The sequence below is a fragment of the Cydia amplana genome, chromosome 11, assembly GCF_948474715.1.
Source record: "Cydia amplana chromosome 11, ilCydAmpl1.1, whole genome shotgun sequence".
NCBI lineage: Eukaryota > Metazoa > Arthropoda > Insecta > Lepidoptera > Tortricidae > Cydia > Cydia amplana.
In genome coordinates this window covers 10,556,021-10,570,820 of record NC_086079.1, presented here as the reverse complement: position 1 = coordinate 10,570,820, position 14,800 = coordinate 10,556,021, and the positions used below count along the sequence as shown (strand labels likewise).

Genomic DNA, 14,800 nt, shown 5'->3' with positions numbered 1-14,800 from the left:
ACGTCCACTCGTTCGGCCTCAATGATGTTGACACGGGCACCGGTGACAACGCTGTAACCACCACCACCGTTACACCAACTCGCGTGCCTCGGGTGACCTACTCAATCGGGCTTACAGTACATTTAATAACACCGCACCTTCGAATCAAAAGATCTTGAGCATTAACTTAATAATATAATCTACGCCTCTTTTTGGCCCACTGGTTGACTGGCTATTATTTTATTTATTTGCAGTAAAGTTTAAATAAATAAAACAGCAAATGTTCTTATTGCTCTTATCTTATATTTCAGCTGTAAAACTTTGCTCCTCATAACCAAAGACCAGGATTTTACGAGTTGACATTCATATCAATCGCTATAAATATGTACATACTAAGGTTGCCGTCGAAACTCTTCTCTATATTAAATCTAACGCACATAAGGCACTCTTCCTCCAGCATGACTTTAGCTGTATAAATCTAGAAAGACGGCTTTTTGCCGTGTTTTTGTCCCCGCTATTATTGTCAAGCGTGTCCGATTATTTATTGCCGTGATTCGCGAGTCATGCGCCTGGCGAAAAAAAGTTTGACGTAAGCTGTGCGTTAAGTAACAGTAACATTGGATAACAGGAACCCAAAGACCTATTCAAGCCATATGAATTGATGTTATTGTAACATCACTCACGTTGCATTTCGCTCATTATGATGTAGTATGTTTTATCTGTCATTCGAACGAGATGCACTGCTAGTGATGTCAAAATTAGATCATTATTTAAAGCACAATTAAACGTCGTGCATAGTTTAATCAGGTTTATTTTGTCACGTGGTATGGAATTTCATGCAACATATAGAACCTATCTTATTTTTATAGCAAATCTCAACACGTACCCTGCCCGGGTGTCCATGTGGGGTTATGAAGCTTTTTTCAGGAGTCCGTGCTTCCACTATGGGTTCACAACTTCAAAGTGAAAGCACACTTGGACGTGTGACTTTGTCATATCATTTTGTATGGGGACAGTAAACGTGTACGTAAATATGCAAGTAAGTATCTACTCAAAGTAAAGTGCTCATAAAAGTGTGTGTGTAAAAGATAGGCGGACAGTTGTCACATACTTAGGAATTGCAGTGTCTAGACAAGAAATTACTGTGATCATTTATAAAATCGGTCAACCACTTGGCCGACACACATCCGCTTCTGGTTTAATTGACTACTTTCATCTATAAATTATGCATTGCCTTGAAAGCTAAATGTTATAATTTTACAGTTCGACAGGTAGCTAATAAACATGGCTCTAGATTTATGTCCTGTTTGTAGCTCTCTCTTCTTGAAACACTGGTTTTGTCACCTTATGCGGCGTTTTTAATACCATGATTTAAAGGTACCAAACGATAAAAACCTGTTGAAAAATATTATACATGTTTATAACAATATGAAGTTAAAATTCGATACGAAACGGCTCACCATGGTGTTGATTACTTAGTTGTTTCTTGAAATTTTTGGATCACAACACAACGCTTGCACTGTCTATATCGTTTGTAAAGGGACCCACTGATTAACAGTCCGCCGGACGGTATCCGCCTGTCAGTTGTTCGGAACTGTCAACTTTTTGTTCTAACTGACAGGCCGATACCATCCGGCGGACTGTTAATCAATCAGTGGGCCCCTTTAGACTGGCAAGATATAAGTACATCCAGTACTAATAATAAGACAGGTAAATAGACCCTACTCCTATTTAGGTACACAGGGGTTCTAATTCCTTATGAATAATAATTACTTAGGTATTATCAGCCTGCGAATACCTATTTACTAATGACGCCGTCAAAAGCGCTCCGCATGAGCATGTCCACACGACCAGGGTTCAACGAACGCAATCACACACTCTTTACCCAGCATAACGACTAATGACAGGAGAGGACAATCACGCCGTAGATTTTGGGAGTCACGAACCGTGATGAGCGCACTTCCTGGCGATGTTCGCAGTTTGTTTTAATCTAAGAACTGAGAGTACAAACCTAACGGCCATCTACCTATAGTTGTATGTTTTTTTTTTTTGTAAATATCTAGTTACCGACTAATCTATGCCTTATATAAAACCTATACATAGATTTTCATGGTATCACTTACCTCACGTGTAGCGTGTCACGTTTGTGCTTACTTGTCGAAAGATGAACATTATACATACAGTATTGGAATCCAATATCCAGCGCAATAACTTAACTCAATGTCTGTTATATCGTTCAATATTAAAAATCTCTACAAAGCATTATTCATCTGGCCAGTCTTTTAATATACATAACTAGCAACTCGCCCCGGCTTCGCACGGGTTAACAAATTATACATAAACCTTCCTCCTCCTTAAAAAAACCGCATCAAAATCCGTTGCGTAGTTTTAATGATCTAAGCCATTCTAAGCATATATACAGACAGACAGACAGCGGGAATCGACTTTGTTTTATACTATGTAGTGATAATAAATAGGACATAAAACAGTCTTCTGACTGAGTGACTGTTGTACCTTCGAACTGTTGAAAATTACTACCTACTAAAACCTTAAGGAAATTTGTTATTACAGGTGTTGTTTTTTTTCTTTCAGTAATACCGCATGGCCGACTGAACCTTATAGAGTTGAACCACGCTCGGTTTTCCTGTCAAGTACTTTTATGGCATGAATTTAAGTCAGTGCAAACTTAGCGTGGTCAGGATCTAAAAGTTGTCGAATTCAATTACAGTAGAGATAGAGATACATATGACGCGAAGCCAATGCGTATTTACAAATAAGGTCATGTTGAATATTCCACGCAACTATTAGTTCCCACGCATTATTACCGCATTATCATACAATCGGCGATTATACAATCCTTATTTAAACGAGACAAAACACTTACTTCCTGAACCGTGGCTTATAAAACAAATAACTTTGTAGACTGGGCATTGCCCGCGGCTTCACTGAAGTAGCCTAGTATGCAAAATTTTCGCTCACTCATACAACTGGAGCGGCATTCACATTAAAAAATAAACTAACATGACTGTGTTCATATTAATTTTATATTACTCGCACCAGTATACCTACATGTGAGTACATGTACCTACACTGGGACTTAATATAATATCAGTAACAGATCAAGGTAATATTCAAATTTGTATTCCGCTTTGGGTAACAATTAACCTTTTGGACGCCAATGACCGATATATCCGCACCGTAGGTTCAACGCCAAAGACCGATTAATCGGTCACAGACCACAGAGCAACATCGACCTACGTGCATATACATAAAGTTCAACTTCAGTTTTGACACTTCAATGATGTGGCGTATGAGTGACAGCTTTTGTGTTTGACACGGCGTGGAAAAGTGTTGGCAGAAGAAATAGTAGGTAAAGGTTGGAGAAATACGCGGATCTGCAATATTGAGAGATGCCTAAGTAGGCGTCAACCCGTGTATTTGATTATCTCGATTCTATAATCATCCATCCAATACTATAGCTAGTATAATATGTACCTATTTACAGACACCCTTGTGGCAGTCTAGCCGCGCGGCGCACTTCAATCAACCCTTTACGTCTCCGCTTTAAATTGCATTGCAAAAACGGATTAAAAACGTTGCGAGTATTTGAGCCATTCCACGAGAATGTCGCTTACGAAATGCATTTCTTCTGCTACTTCTGAAAATGCTGGGAAAGCGATATTTGGTCTGGTAATAATTAACAGATTGAATGTATAGTACACCAAACGAACACCAAAAATTGCCAATCGGGGGAAATAATACATGTGTAAGCCAATTTTAGCACGTTGTGTAGGTAATGGTGTATGAAATAAGATACTAAAAGTACCGGGGGGGTGGGGGTGAAGCTAACGGGTAGGGGGGGGGGGGGGGTTAAGGTCCCTTTTTATAGTTTTTCGTAAATAACTCTTAAACGGTGGCCCGTAGCAAGAAATGTTCTACTACATAAGTAATGTACATATATAATATTTTCTACAAAAAAGATTTAGTACACTATTTCGATAGAATCAATATTTTAAAATATATTAAGGTTGGAAAGTGACGTATAATTTGTTCTAAGGTCGTTTTTTTTTAGTTTTTGTAAATAACTTTTAAACGGTAGCCCACAGCAATAAATTATCTTTTACGTAAATAATCTATTTGAGATTTCTTATAAAATAAATGCTACTTTTTAGGGTTCCGTAGCCAAATGGCAAAAAACGGAACCCTTATAGATTCGTCATGTCTGTCTGTCTGTCCGTCTGTCCGTCTGTCTGTCCGTCCGTATGTCACAGCCACTTTTCTCCGAAACTATAAGAACTATACTGTTGAAACTTGGTAAGTAGATGTATTCTGTGAACCGCATTAAGATTTTCACACAAAAATAGAAAAAAAACAATAAATTTTTGGGGTTCCCCATACTTCGAACTGAAACTCAAAAATTTTTTTTCATCAAACCCATACGTGTGGGGTATCTATGGATAGGTCTTCAAAAATGATATTGAGGTTTCTAATATCATTTTTTTCTAAACTGAATAGTTTGCGCGAGAGACACTTCCAAAGTGGTAAAATGTGTCCCCCCCCCCCCCCCCCCTGTAACTTCTAAAATAAGAGAATGATAAAACTAAAAAAAATATATGATGTACATTACCATGTAAACTTCCACCGAAAATTGGTTTGAACGAGATCTAGTAAGTAGTTTTTTTTTATACGTCATAAATCGCCTAAATACGGAACCCTTCATGGGCGAGTCCGACTCGCACTTGGCCGCTTTTTTTTTTCGCTAGGATCAATATTTAAAAAAATATTTAAAGGGGGGAAAGAGTATACGCCTGACAAGCCTGGTTTAAATATTGATCTTAGAGAAAAAGATTGAATAACCTTTTTGTAGGAAATTTTATGTTAATTATTAATGTTATAAAACATTGTGCGTGCGTGTAACTTGCAATACAAACGGATGTCACTTTTTGACAGCTTTTGTTAGAAAGGGACTTCCACTAGTATTACAAGTTACAAGATTTTGAGCAAGCTTCGAAACGAAAGCTTTTGTTTCCAAACAAACGAAACAAATGTTTCGTTTATTTGCTGTTCACTTTTCGTCCGATCAGTCAACCCGATGCATTTTTACTTTTCGATTTGCGTTTGTTGATAAAACATTTACATCTTGGCTACAGCCCCAGGTTAATCCAGACTAATGTGGCTTAATATGATACGCCGTACCTTATTACATGTTAAGGTACATGATCACCTGTTTTACTTTGAGTACTGTTTACTTTAGTTCTTATAAATGTACTATGGATAAGCCATTGACGTATAATATCTAAGGACGGGCTAATGGGGCACTAAAAATGGTACTAGTTCAGCGGTGTTACTCACGAATTCCAGCCAATCGTGCAGTCTACCGCAACTAGTTGCGACCAATAGCGCGCGTAATGCGAACTCGTCAACTAATCGCGCGCGTGATGCGAACTCATCAACCAATCGCATTGTAGCGATTTCACACCGCTGTACTGGCCCCTGTCATGCCTCATTATTATTGCCCGTAAAGCCAGTCCCTAGATATCTATGTCAATGGGATAAGCGTACAATCGCACGTGCGAGTGATTGCGCCGCTCGCCGCTTTTTGCGCGCATTCTCGCGCTCGCTGAAAACGAAATGGAATCCGTTGACTGCCGGCCATCTGCTTATTAACTTCTTAAAGCCAACTGGTTAATGATTAAACCTCGCTCTTCTTGTATTTTTATAATGGAGAATTTCGAATATTTTAATGTTTATGTTAGTTAGGTATTTATTATATATATATATAGCCTTTATTGCTGATACTAAACATAAGTACAACAAATTTTACATACTTAAAATCTTATTAACTAGCCCATCGGTTTTTCCGGTTTAGTGGTCAGCGTGTCAAGGGACACATGACAAGAGATAACAGGACAAAATGGACCAAAATTATAACGGAGTGGTTCCCACGGGATGGCAAAAGGAAAAAAGGCGGCCAATTCAAAAGGTAGGGAGACGATATTAAAAAAATCGGAGGAGTAGAATGGCCCAAGAAAGCAGCGGACAAAACAGAATGGAGGAAGCTGGAAGAGGTTATATAGTTAGGTATAGTAGAGCATTAATGTCAGGTGGTCTTTTCGGCTTGCCCTGGTGGGTAAAAAAAATCAAAAAATAGGTACGTACTCAACTATATTATATGTAGGATACAGGACATTTTGTAATATTTTATGGCAGATTCAATTATACGGGATTATTTTGCTTTTTAGGGCAATTAAAAAATGTAGAGTCGATATACACAAATCATCACTTTTGTCGACTTTTTACGCACATTGTGTATAATTTATAAATGGATATACAAGCTATAAAAATGTACAATAATATGTGCAACAACGTCAACAACTGTTACAATTTATCGTCACTTGTTGAATTTATGTAGCTGTCACTTTAGAAAATACCTAGCGTTAACATTTGCTTGCCATGTGCTACTGGGACACTAACGGTCTCTCCCATAGACATATTTAAGTAGATCACCTAAACGTATTCTCGTATGCCAACAAGAACAAGGACTAGAAAAGGCCCAAAGACTTATGGTGAATTAAATTATAATCTCGGCACAGAATAAATAATAGTACTAGGTACAGAAGACTCACTCTCTAACAAAACGCGTCTGTTCCGATCAGCACAGATATGACCGCTAGGTGGCGACAGCGCCACGCGGGGCTTATGGCTTTCCCCAAAATTGGGGCGGAACGGATGTACTTTTAGCTAACTGTAGCAAAGCGACGAAATCGCGGAGTGAGCCACGCCTGATCTCGGGAACTCGGGTTTCGTGTTTCGTATTTTTACGGTTCCGTATCCAAAGGGTAAAAACGGAACCCTATTACTAAGACTCCAACACTGTCCGTCTGTCTGGCTGTCACCAGGCTGTATCTCATGAACCGTGATATTGAAATTTTCAGAGATGATATATGTATTTTTGTTGCCTATAACAACAAATACTAAAAATTCAATTTGCACGGAACCCTCGGTGGACGAGTTCGACTCGCACTTTTCGGTTTTTTATTCTCATTTATCTAACTAGATTCTAATTTTATTAGACGCCAGAAAAAAAAACTTGCAAAAACGAAAAGCTCTAACTTAAATTATAAAACGTTGTCCAAATATTCGCACACTGGAATTTCATACCCATGCATAATCTATTTAGATATGTCTATGAATCCTGTACAATATTCGCTATGTAATCTTCTAGGTATTTAACTGCACATTGTACAAGTCATTGTTGACTCGTGACGAGATTTCTCCCGGCTCTTACACGTTTCGAATGAAAGATAATTATATACATGTCTAACTTCCTCCGCCATTTAAGCCGAACAGAACATCTAATTAAGTAAATTAATTTTAGGATCAGCGAAGTGCTTTGCTTAATTACAAGATGTTTGACACGAATGCAAATTACTGGAATTAGGGCTTAAACTGTAGCCCACATCGTAGCTGGTACGATATTTTTATATTAGTACATGGTCAATAAAATAATAGTTTCAAAACACTATTAATCTAATAGAGCGTAAGTTAACCTTTTCGACGCCGTGTCAAACACAAAAGCTGTCACGCTGACGCCACGTCACCGAAGTGTCAAAACTGAAATTGAACTTTATCCATATGCACGTAGGTCTATGTTGCTATGTCGTCTGTGACCGATTAATCGGTCTTTGGCGATGAACCTACGGTGTGGATATATCGGTCATTGGCGTCCAAAAGGTTAAACTTCACAATTATAACATCATTATTTGCTAATTTATTTAAATACGAGATTATATCAAAATCTGTTGGTAGTGTTCTTGCTGCTCCTGCATTGTGAATATGAAAAAAAAATTCTAACTGTTTATTTTTCTATAGAATTACATTACAGTTACTTAGTACTAATCTTACATTTTTAAGATTATATGAACTAGGGACATGGGGAGCAACCCCTATGAAATTATGGAATTACCATTAAATATTTTACATGCTACTGAGTCTTTTTACATTTATCTCTATCAATGCCTTTTTAACAATAGCCATAATATTATTATTTATTTGAATATCATCTCAAAACCGATAAGGAAACATTATGGTAAACACAGCTAAACGCAAACTTCACACGCAAACTCTCGAGTTGCTGCTATGTTGGTTACCATCTCCGTGCAAACGGGAACTAACAAATGTCAGTTGTAACACGAACTAAGTAGGATTCACACATGATAAAAAAGTATTCACACGTATACATGTGTATTTATTTGTAGCTATCGCCGTTATTAAAATCTGTGTCATGCTGACAAGACACGCTTTTGCGGAGAAGCTTGTTAAAATGAAGCGGTGTTTTTACGCAAAAACCTTTAAAGATTTATTAAGGTCGCTCGAAGCTAGCACTCAGAAGTTTCTTAGAAAATCGACAAGTTCACAAGCTTTCAAGTGTACACTGTCTGCTTGATTTTCCATGGAAATTATCACCTGCCGCTCACTCTAGAAAGACCCTTTCTCTCTACAGAAAGTATTATTAAATAATAGATGATTCAATTTAAAGCGAGATGTTGTCAGGCTCGGTTACATTTAGCGCCGCCGCTGCTTCTTATTGCCGCGAGCCAATATTTATTTTAGAGGTCAAATAGATACAATAAATTCTTAGGAATTTAAAGCCAATGCCGACGCCGACAAGCATACTTAACAAATCCGTTATAGTTTACAGAATAAAAGCTAATACTTCTTTTTATAACTTACGTACTTATTTACTCGTATCATCGCAGCATATTTTGGTACCGTAAAGTGGGGTGGCTATCAAATGCGGGCATAACATATTTTTATGCGCCATTATTTACAGTAGGTGTACGTCAATATTATGTAGTAAAGTAATCTAACTAATTAAACGGTTTCAGTAATATAAATAATCAATACTTACTGGTAATTTTATGACAAATTTTCCTAAAGCAAACCGATATATTCTTTATTCATTTTAGAGCATTAATTTGACTTAATTACGTCATTTTCATATTTTTTATAGTGAAGGTACTTACAATCATTTATCAGGATTGTTTTTTGTAGATTTTTTTATGAGACCTATTTAAGCATAATATGTTGTGTTGTGTTGTGTAATATTATGTGTGGTCTGTGAGTAAATAAATGATGATGATGACGATAATATTTTTATTACCTAGTAACCTATAAACCTAAAATTCATATGCATGTCATATACCTATGTATAATGAACTTGTAAACATACACAGCTATGTAGAAATCCAGATAAACAGCGTTACATAAAGGGAATTCTTAGCCAGCGTAAAGAGTCTCCATATCACTGCCTTGACACATCGCGTCAGGGTACCTTCCTCTCATTAGACGCGATGCCATGCCACAAGGATATTGCCTTCCGACATTCATAAAGCTCTAAGAAACACTATTACGATACGTCGGCTTCCATACGCTTGCCTATTGAGATTTTCAATAAAAAGCAAATTGCCTTAGCATCCGGTCAACGTTAGCTTTCTATATCGGCCTGGTTTTGAGCTTAATATTTCAGGCCATTGAATTCATTTGCCATTTTTAATCAGATTTGCTTCCGATTCGTTAGCAGACTTTCATTTTTAAAAGCAATAGAGTGCTGCAGAACAAAACACAGAAATAAAACTCCCTCCAAATCATATTTCGCTAAAAACTCGTAATGAAAACTTTACCAGCGAATTTTTCACTAGTACGCTGCCGTATCGTGAGTGACGAGGGTTGTTATTCCAATAGCTTACTCAGTGTAGACAAGTACTTAAAAGATTCATTCCACACATTCGTTATAAAAGACATATTTTCATTGAAATATGACATTAATGATGACATTGCCACACTTTGTCATTGCAACTGCCATGCAGAGTGAGCTTGCTGCGACTCTACGAACCTCTATTCCATAACGTCAGGTAGGGCAAAGGGGAACACCGGATACGAGGAACGCTTGTATGGAACTATGGAATAGTAATGCCTCAAATATCATGCAAAGTAAATTATGTTTCTCTCGGCTCATTCACACAGATTAGTCTAAAAACGTAATTCACAGTAGGTAATGGCAATGGTACTAGTATTATATGATCTGTGGTAATGGGAATACAATACGGTCTGACGGGGCGAATAATGTGCTTCGCAATCCGCTCTCTGTCGGATCTCATTCGCCGGTCATTCCCCAACTTAATGAGCTCCCGTAAAGCCGGTTGGCTTTTGCGCAGTGTACTATAAAAAAATAATTATATTACTGACGCTATGGTACCTATATGCTAGCTTTTAGTTTTTAATAAGATATATAAGTACCTAAGTACATTTATTAGATATTAGCAGCCACAGCACACTTACTTATTTCTAAGTACACAAATCTATAGCTTTCAATATAAACTAAAGCACTTATTTTATTTGTTTCAGGTATATTGAAGACTGAAGTTCACCTGGCCTTACTTAACGCAGTTTATTTTAAACACTCGGTAAGTATATACGCTACCGACCGATTTAGTAATTCTATGGCAACTGAAATAAGAACTCCGATGACATTTATTCTTTTATAATTCCTTTTTAGTGCCTTAAAGTGTTTTGATCTATACATACACCTTACGTCGCACAAATTCGCCCTAAATAGTGGCTTTTAGTGTAAGGCCTGAGTGGACGCTCGAAGCGGAGCATTCGGCGGGGCGTGCAGCGTGGCGTCGGGCTCTCAAGTGATTTGAGTTGAGCAGCGTGCACTAAGGCCGCTCCTATACGTTTGCATTTGTTTAACAAGCACGCCGCACGCCCCGCCCCGCTGCACGCCCAACTCGAGCGTCCACTCAGGCCTTACACTTACCCAGTCAACTTTTCTCGAGAACCAACAAATAAGTCAACTTAAATATTAAAAGAGTTCGAAATTGATAGATATCCAAGACCGTTTTAATATTAGGTATAAACACTGTCGAGTAAGTGTAATAAATAGTTGCGTGTATGTAATAAGTTAGTAATAACGTGGCCGTTAGGCAGTTATATCACAAACGAGAACGTGTTAATTTCTGAATATGCTCAATTAATCTTACAGTTGATTGTATATGGCCAAATTTAGTGCTGCAATCTTTAATTTGTAAAGACCTGCAATATTTAATTAGTTTTATGTTCAGTGTCAAAACTATTACATATATTATATTTTATACCTTATATTGTAGTTCAACAAAACACAAAATGCAACATTATGTTACTTTTCCTTGAAATGTAATGATTGCAAATCACGTTATCGTATGGTTATTATGTATGGAAATGTAGTACAAAACGACCCGCTTTTCATTGCTCTAACTGATATGAATATTTAAAAGCGTATATTTACCTAAAAGTATAGGTACCATACATTTTCTCGATCACTTATTGAATTTACTTAAAGTAAATTGCACTACTAAAGTCTGTTAGTTTATTCGAGTTAACACCCATACATTTATCTTACTGTCGATCCGTTATGCACACGGCAACTAGAGACGGCACCGAAACGATGAGGTAACGGGAATCCCGCTACGAAAAGCCGCTCGTTTGTATCCAATCTATAAATTTACTCTAAACTGTGATCCGTTGCGTTAAACGTTTCTAATAATACGAGTATTTTTACGGCATAAAGTATAATAAACGACGCTAAGTGAAGATGATCCCTAACGTTAAGTCATCGTTAGGGATCATCTTCAATTCAATGTGTTTAATTTTATAATGTAGAATGCTTTTAACACCACTTGACTTTCATACTTGAATATGTACAAGAGTCATCAGTGTTAAGAAATGTTATAGGTATTATAGTGATAAAATAATATTACGTGAGCCGGCGGAAATCTTTATTATTTTAATTTTATATTAAAATTCATATGTACTTGCCTACTTTTATTAAGTTATCTTTCAAATTGAAAACATAAATTTATCTTTAACTTCTCTTGAAGTCGCAGAGCGTTGAAAGTACAAAGTTTGCCTGGCGCGCGGCACCTGACATGACAAATACTGCGTTTCTCTGTAGGTACCTACTCCTAGACCTGCGTGTATTTAGAACTGCTAGAAATCCTAGAATGTAAAATGTCAACACATCGGCTATCGACGCTTTTGACAAAATGTATCGATCACAGAGCAACTGAAATTACGAATTATTAGACTGTTACGCAGTAATGACACTGATGCGGATCCGCACGTGGCGCCGGTGTGTGAGCGAGAGAGCAGAGCGGCGTGGCGTGCGGCGTGCAGATTCGTATTCAATGTGATGCGGTCGGTCGTTCGTAAAAAAAGTATTGAAACAACAACGCGCGACAGCGACTTGACAAGTCGATTACTGGGTCACTCCACTAGACATGTTTTGGTCTCGTGTCAGCGACACTCGCTGCATACGGATTGCCTGCATTCCGACGACTTGACTTTATAGCCAAACCTAACTGTATTGTGCATTTAAAAAAATGTGATGTTTTTGAACTTGTTTTGCAAGGAGCTTATTACTACGGACCCCTCTATGAAAACTATTACGAAAGTAAAAAAAAAAACATTTTACAGATGTGGTGAAAGTATAAAGATAAGATCAACGGAAATAAAAATAAAAGTAAAAGGAGAGATATAGAAATGATACTTTAATAAAACTCCTTTTTCGCGTGGATAACGGCATGTTTGAATAGCAGTACATTTAAAGAAACTTTCTATATTATTGGCTGGTCCAGGTTAAGTGTGTTTTAATTAGGCACTAAACGATTCTCTTGATAAAAACAACTTTTTGCCGTTCATGCGATAATTGCTTAAGGACATTACGTTAATTGCCTACTTGAATCTCATTATTGGGCACCAAAGCACCATTAACAAGTAAACGAGTACATTACCTACACTTGTTAAGAGTAAGTATGACCAAAAAGCAGGTTAAGTAAAAAAATCGTGAGCATTAATTGAACATAATACTGAGCTCAACTCAATATTCTTACAACAAAAGCACGAAAACATATATATAATACATAGGTATGTATAACTACATACTTATATTTAATTGTTTAACAATATTGTTATGAAATTGAAATTATCTCCAATATTACGAGTTAAATTGTATCCCTGATGTTAGCATACACCGACTCCAGGACCTTCAGAAAAGGCGTCAAGTTTATGGTTTGGTTGACTGTCTTATTGTAACCCAGTACTAGTAACATGTTATTTTATTACATAAGCATTTTAATTAGGAAATGTGACGGCACTTGAATCGATTTCCTCTTATCTCATTAGATATCTAATTCCTTCAATTGTTCAACGTTAGAATTTCCCACAATAACTCTTGATTAAAAGATCACGATTAGTGAATATACGCTAACTTTCTGTTCCGGTTGATTTTAGTGGATTTGCTATTCGCCATCTGAGGTAGCGTGGAGTTATGTCGAGGCGTGGCCCAGGCAGAGAAAGTAAAGGGCCACCATTCTGTGCTTTCTCTCGACTCTTTTGACCCTACACTGAGCTGTGAATCAACTTGTCATGACATTGCTTATCATTTAACACTTAAATACTCGTATCACTTAGTTTTTTTGCTAATTTCCTTTTAAAATTAATGATTGCAACTAACATTTTGCCAAACATGCTTTCAGTTTTTGGTAAACTCAGCTCCCGCGCGAGGAAATGCTTTTGATACTTGTAATGCTATGATGAATCTGACGTCAACCGCGTAAAAGGAATATAATAGAGCACTTCCCCCTTGCTACTTACAATAAATATACCTACCAATGTGTGAATATTTGAAAGGTTATTTTATCCAATACTCCATGATATTTGTACGTCTGTGATATTCTTAATCCTACACTGCGATATATGTGGCTGATTGGCGTTGAATGTTAGTAAAAATAATTTAACCGTGTGCGCATCCCGTGTGCTCTTGAAATTCACGACGTATAAGCACTGGCCATACGGCATACACGTTATTGTAGGTACTTATTGTTAGTGCAATGCGTACCCAGTACACATTATACATTACATCTATGACCGACTGACCGTAGACAACCTTTGTTAATGTTAAAGTCGGTCGAATAAAAACAAAAGTTGCTATACTAGTTATTCGAGATAGACAGGTCGAAGGCGCGGCCAGTTCGGATGACCGCTGCGGGTCCCGCTTGCAAATTATTCGACCTCGAATTTTAATAAAAGTGAAACTTTCGATGCCCTGAAACCAGGGATCGGATACCGGTATTTTTTGTATGGGAACGGAAACGGTATTTTTTCGTTCTTTGCTAATTACTTCATTTCTAATTGGGCAATCTAATAATACGAAGTCGTACCCTAAAAACACAACTGAGTCCTACATTTCGAGTATAAAATAATTCGAAAAATATGGTTATTTCTAAGTTTTTGCAAAAAACCGGTTCCGATCCCTGCCTGAAACAACTTTATTTATTGTAGTGTCATTTGTATCTGTTAACCCTACTTAATTATCCTTCAATACAAAATGAACTGAGACCAAAATTACACAATTTTAACATGTATTGTACTCAATCGAAATGATAATGGAACATAACGCAATGGCACAGATCTAAATTAAACGTGTTAATATGTTTTTATTTTCACTGATTCAGTCTCAATTAAATAGATCAAATATTACGACTCTATTTGATTGTTGTATTTTAACCGACTTTAAAATTTAACGGAGGGATGTTCATGTTACATCTCAAAACACCCATCAGTTAGAAACCGTTTTGTACAATTCATTTCCCTTTCTTCCCCTCTTTTGTATAATATTGTACTAACACAGTTCTAATAATGGGATCCATAAAGAATTCAGAGCACTCCGTAAATCTGGTTTAATACATTTTCATTTTCAAGTCAAGCATTTGCATAAAAA

At 37.0% G+C, this 14,800-nt stretch overlaps 1 protein-coding gene across 1 annotated transcript in view; it reads left to right on the top strand.

The window, feature by feature from the left end:
• The window catches only part of LOC134652483 (ADP-ribosylation factor-like protein 4C), a 79,478-nt gene that overhangs the window by 56,182 nt on the left and 8,496 nt on the right, over window positions 1-14,800 (top strand). Inside the window, exon 3 of the mRNA XM_063507676.1 lies at window positions 10,387-10,445. The gene's annotated coding sequence lies outside the window, so the exon portion shown is untranslated. The remainder of the gene's footprint in view (window positions 1-10,386; window positions 10,446-14,800) is intronic.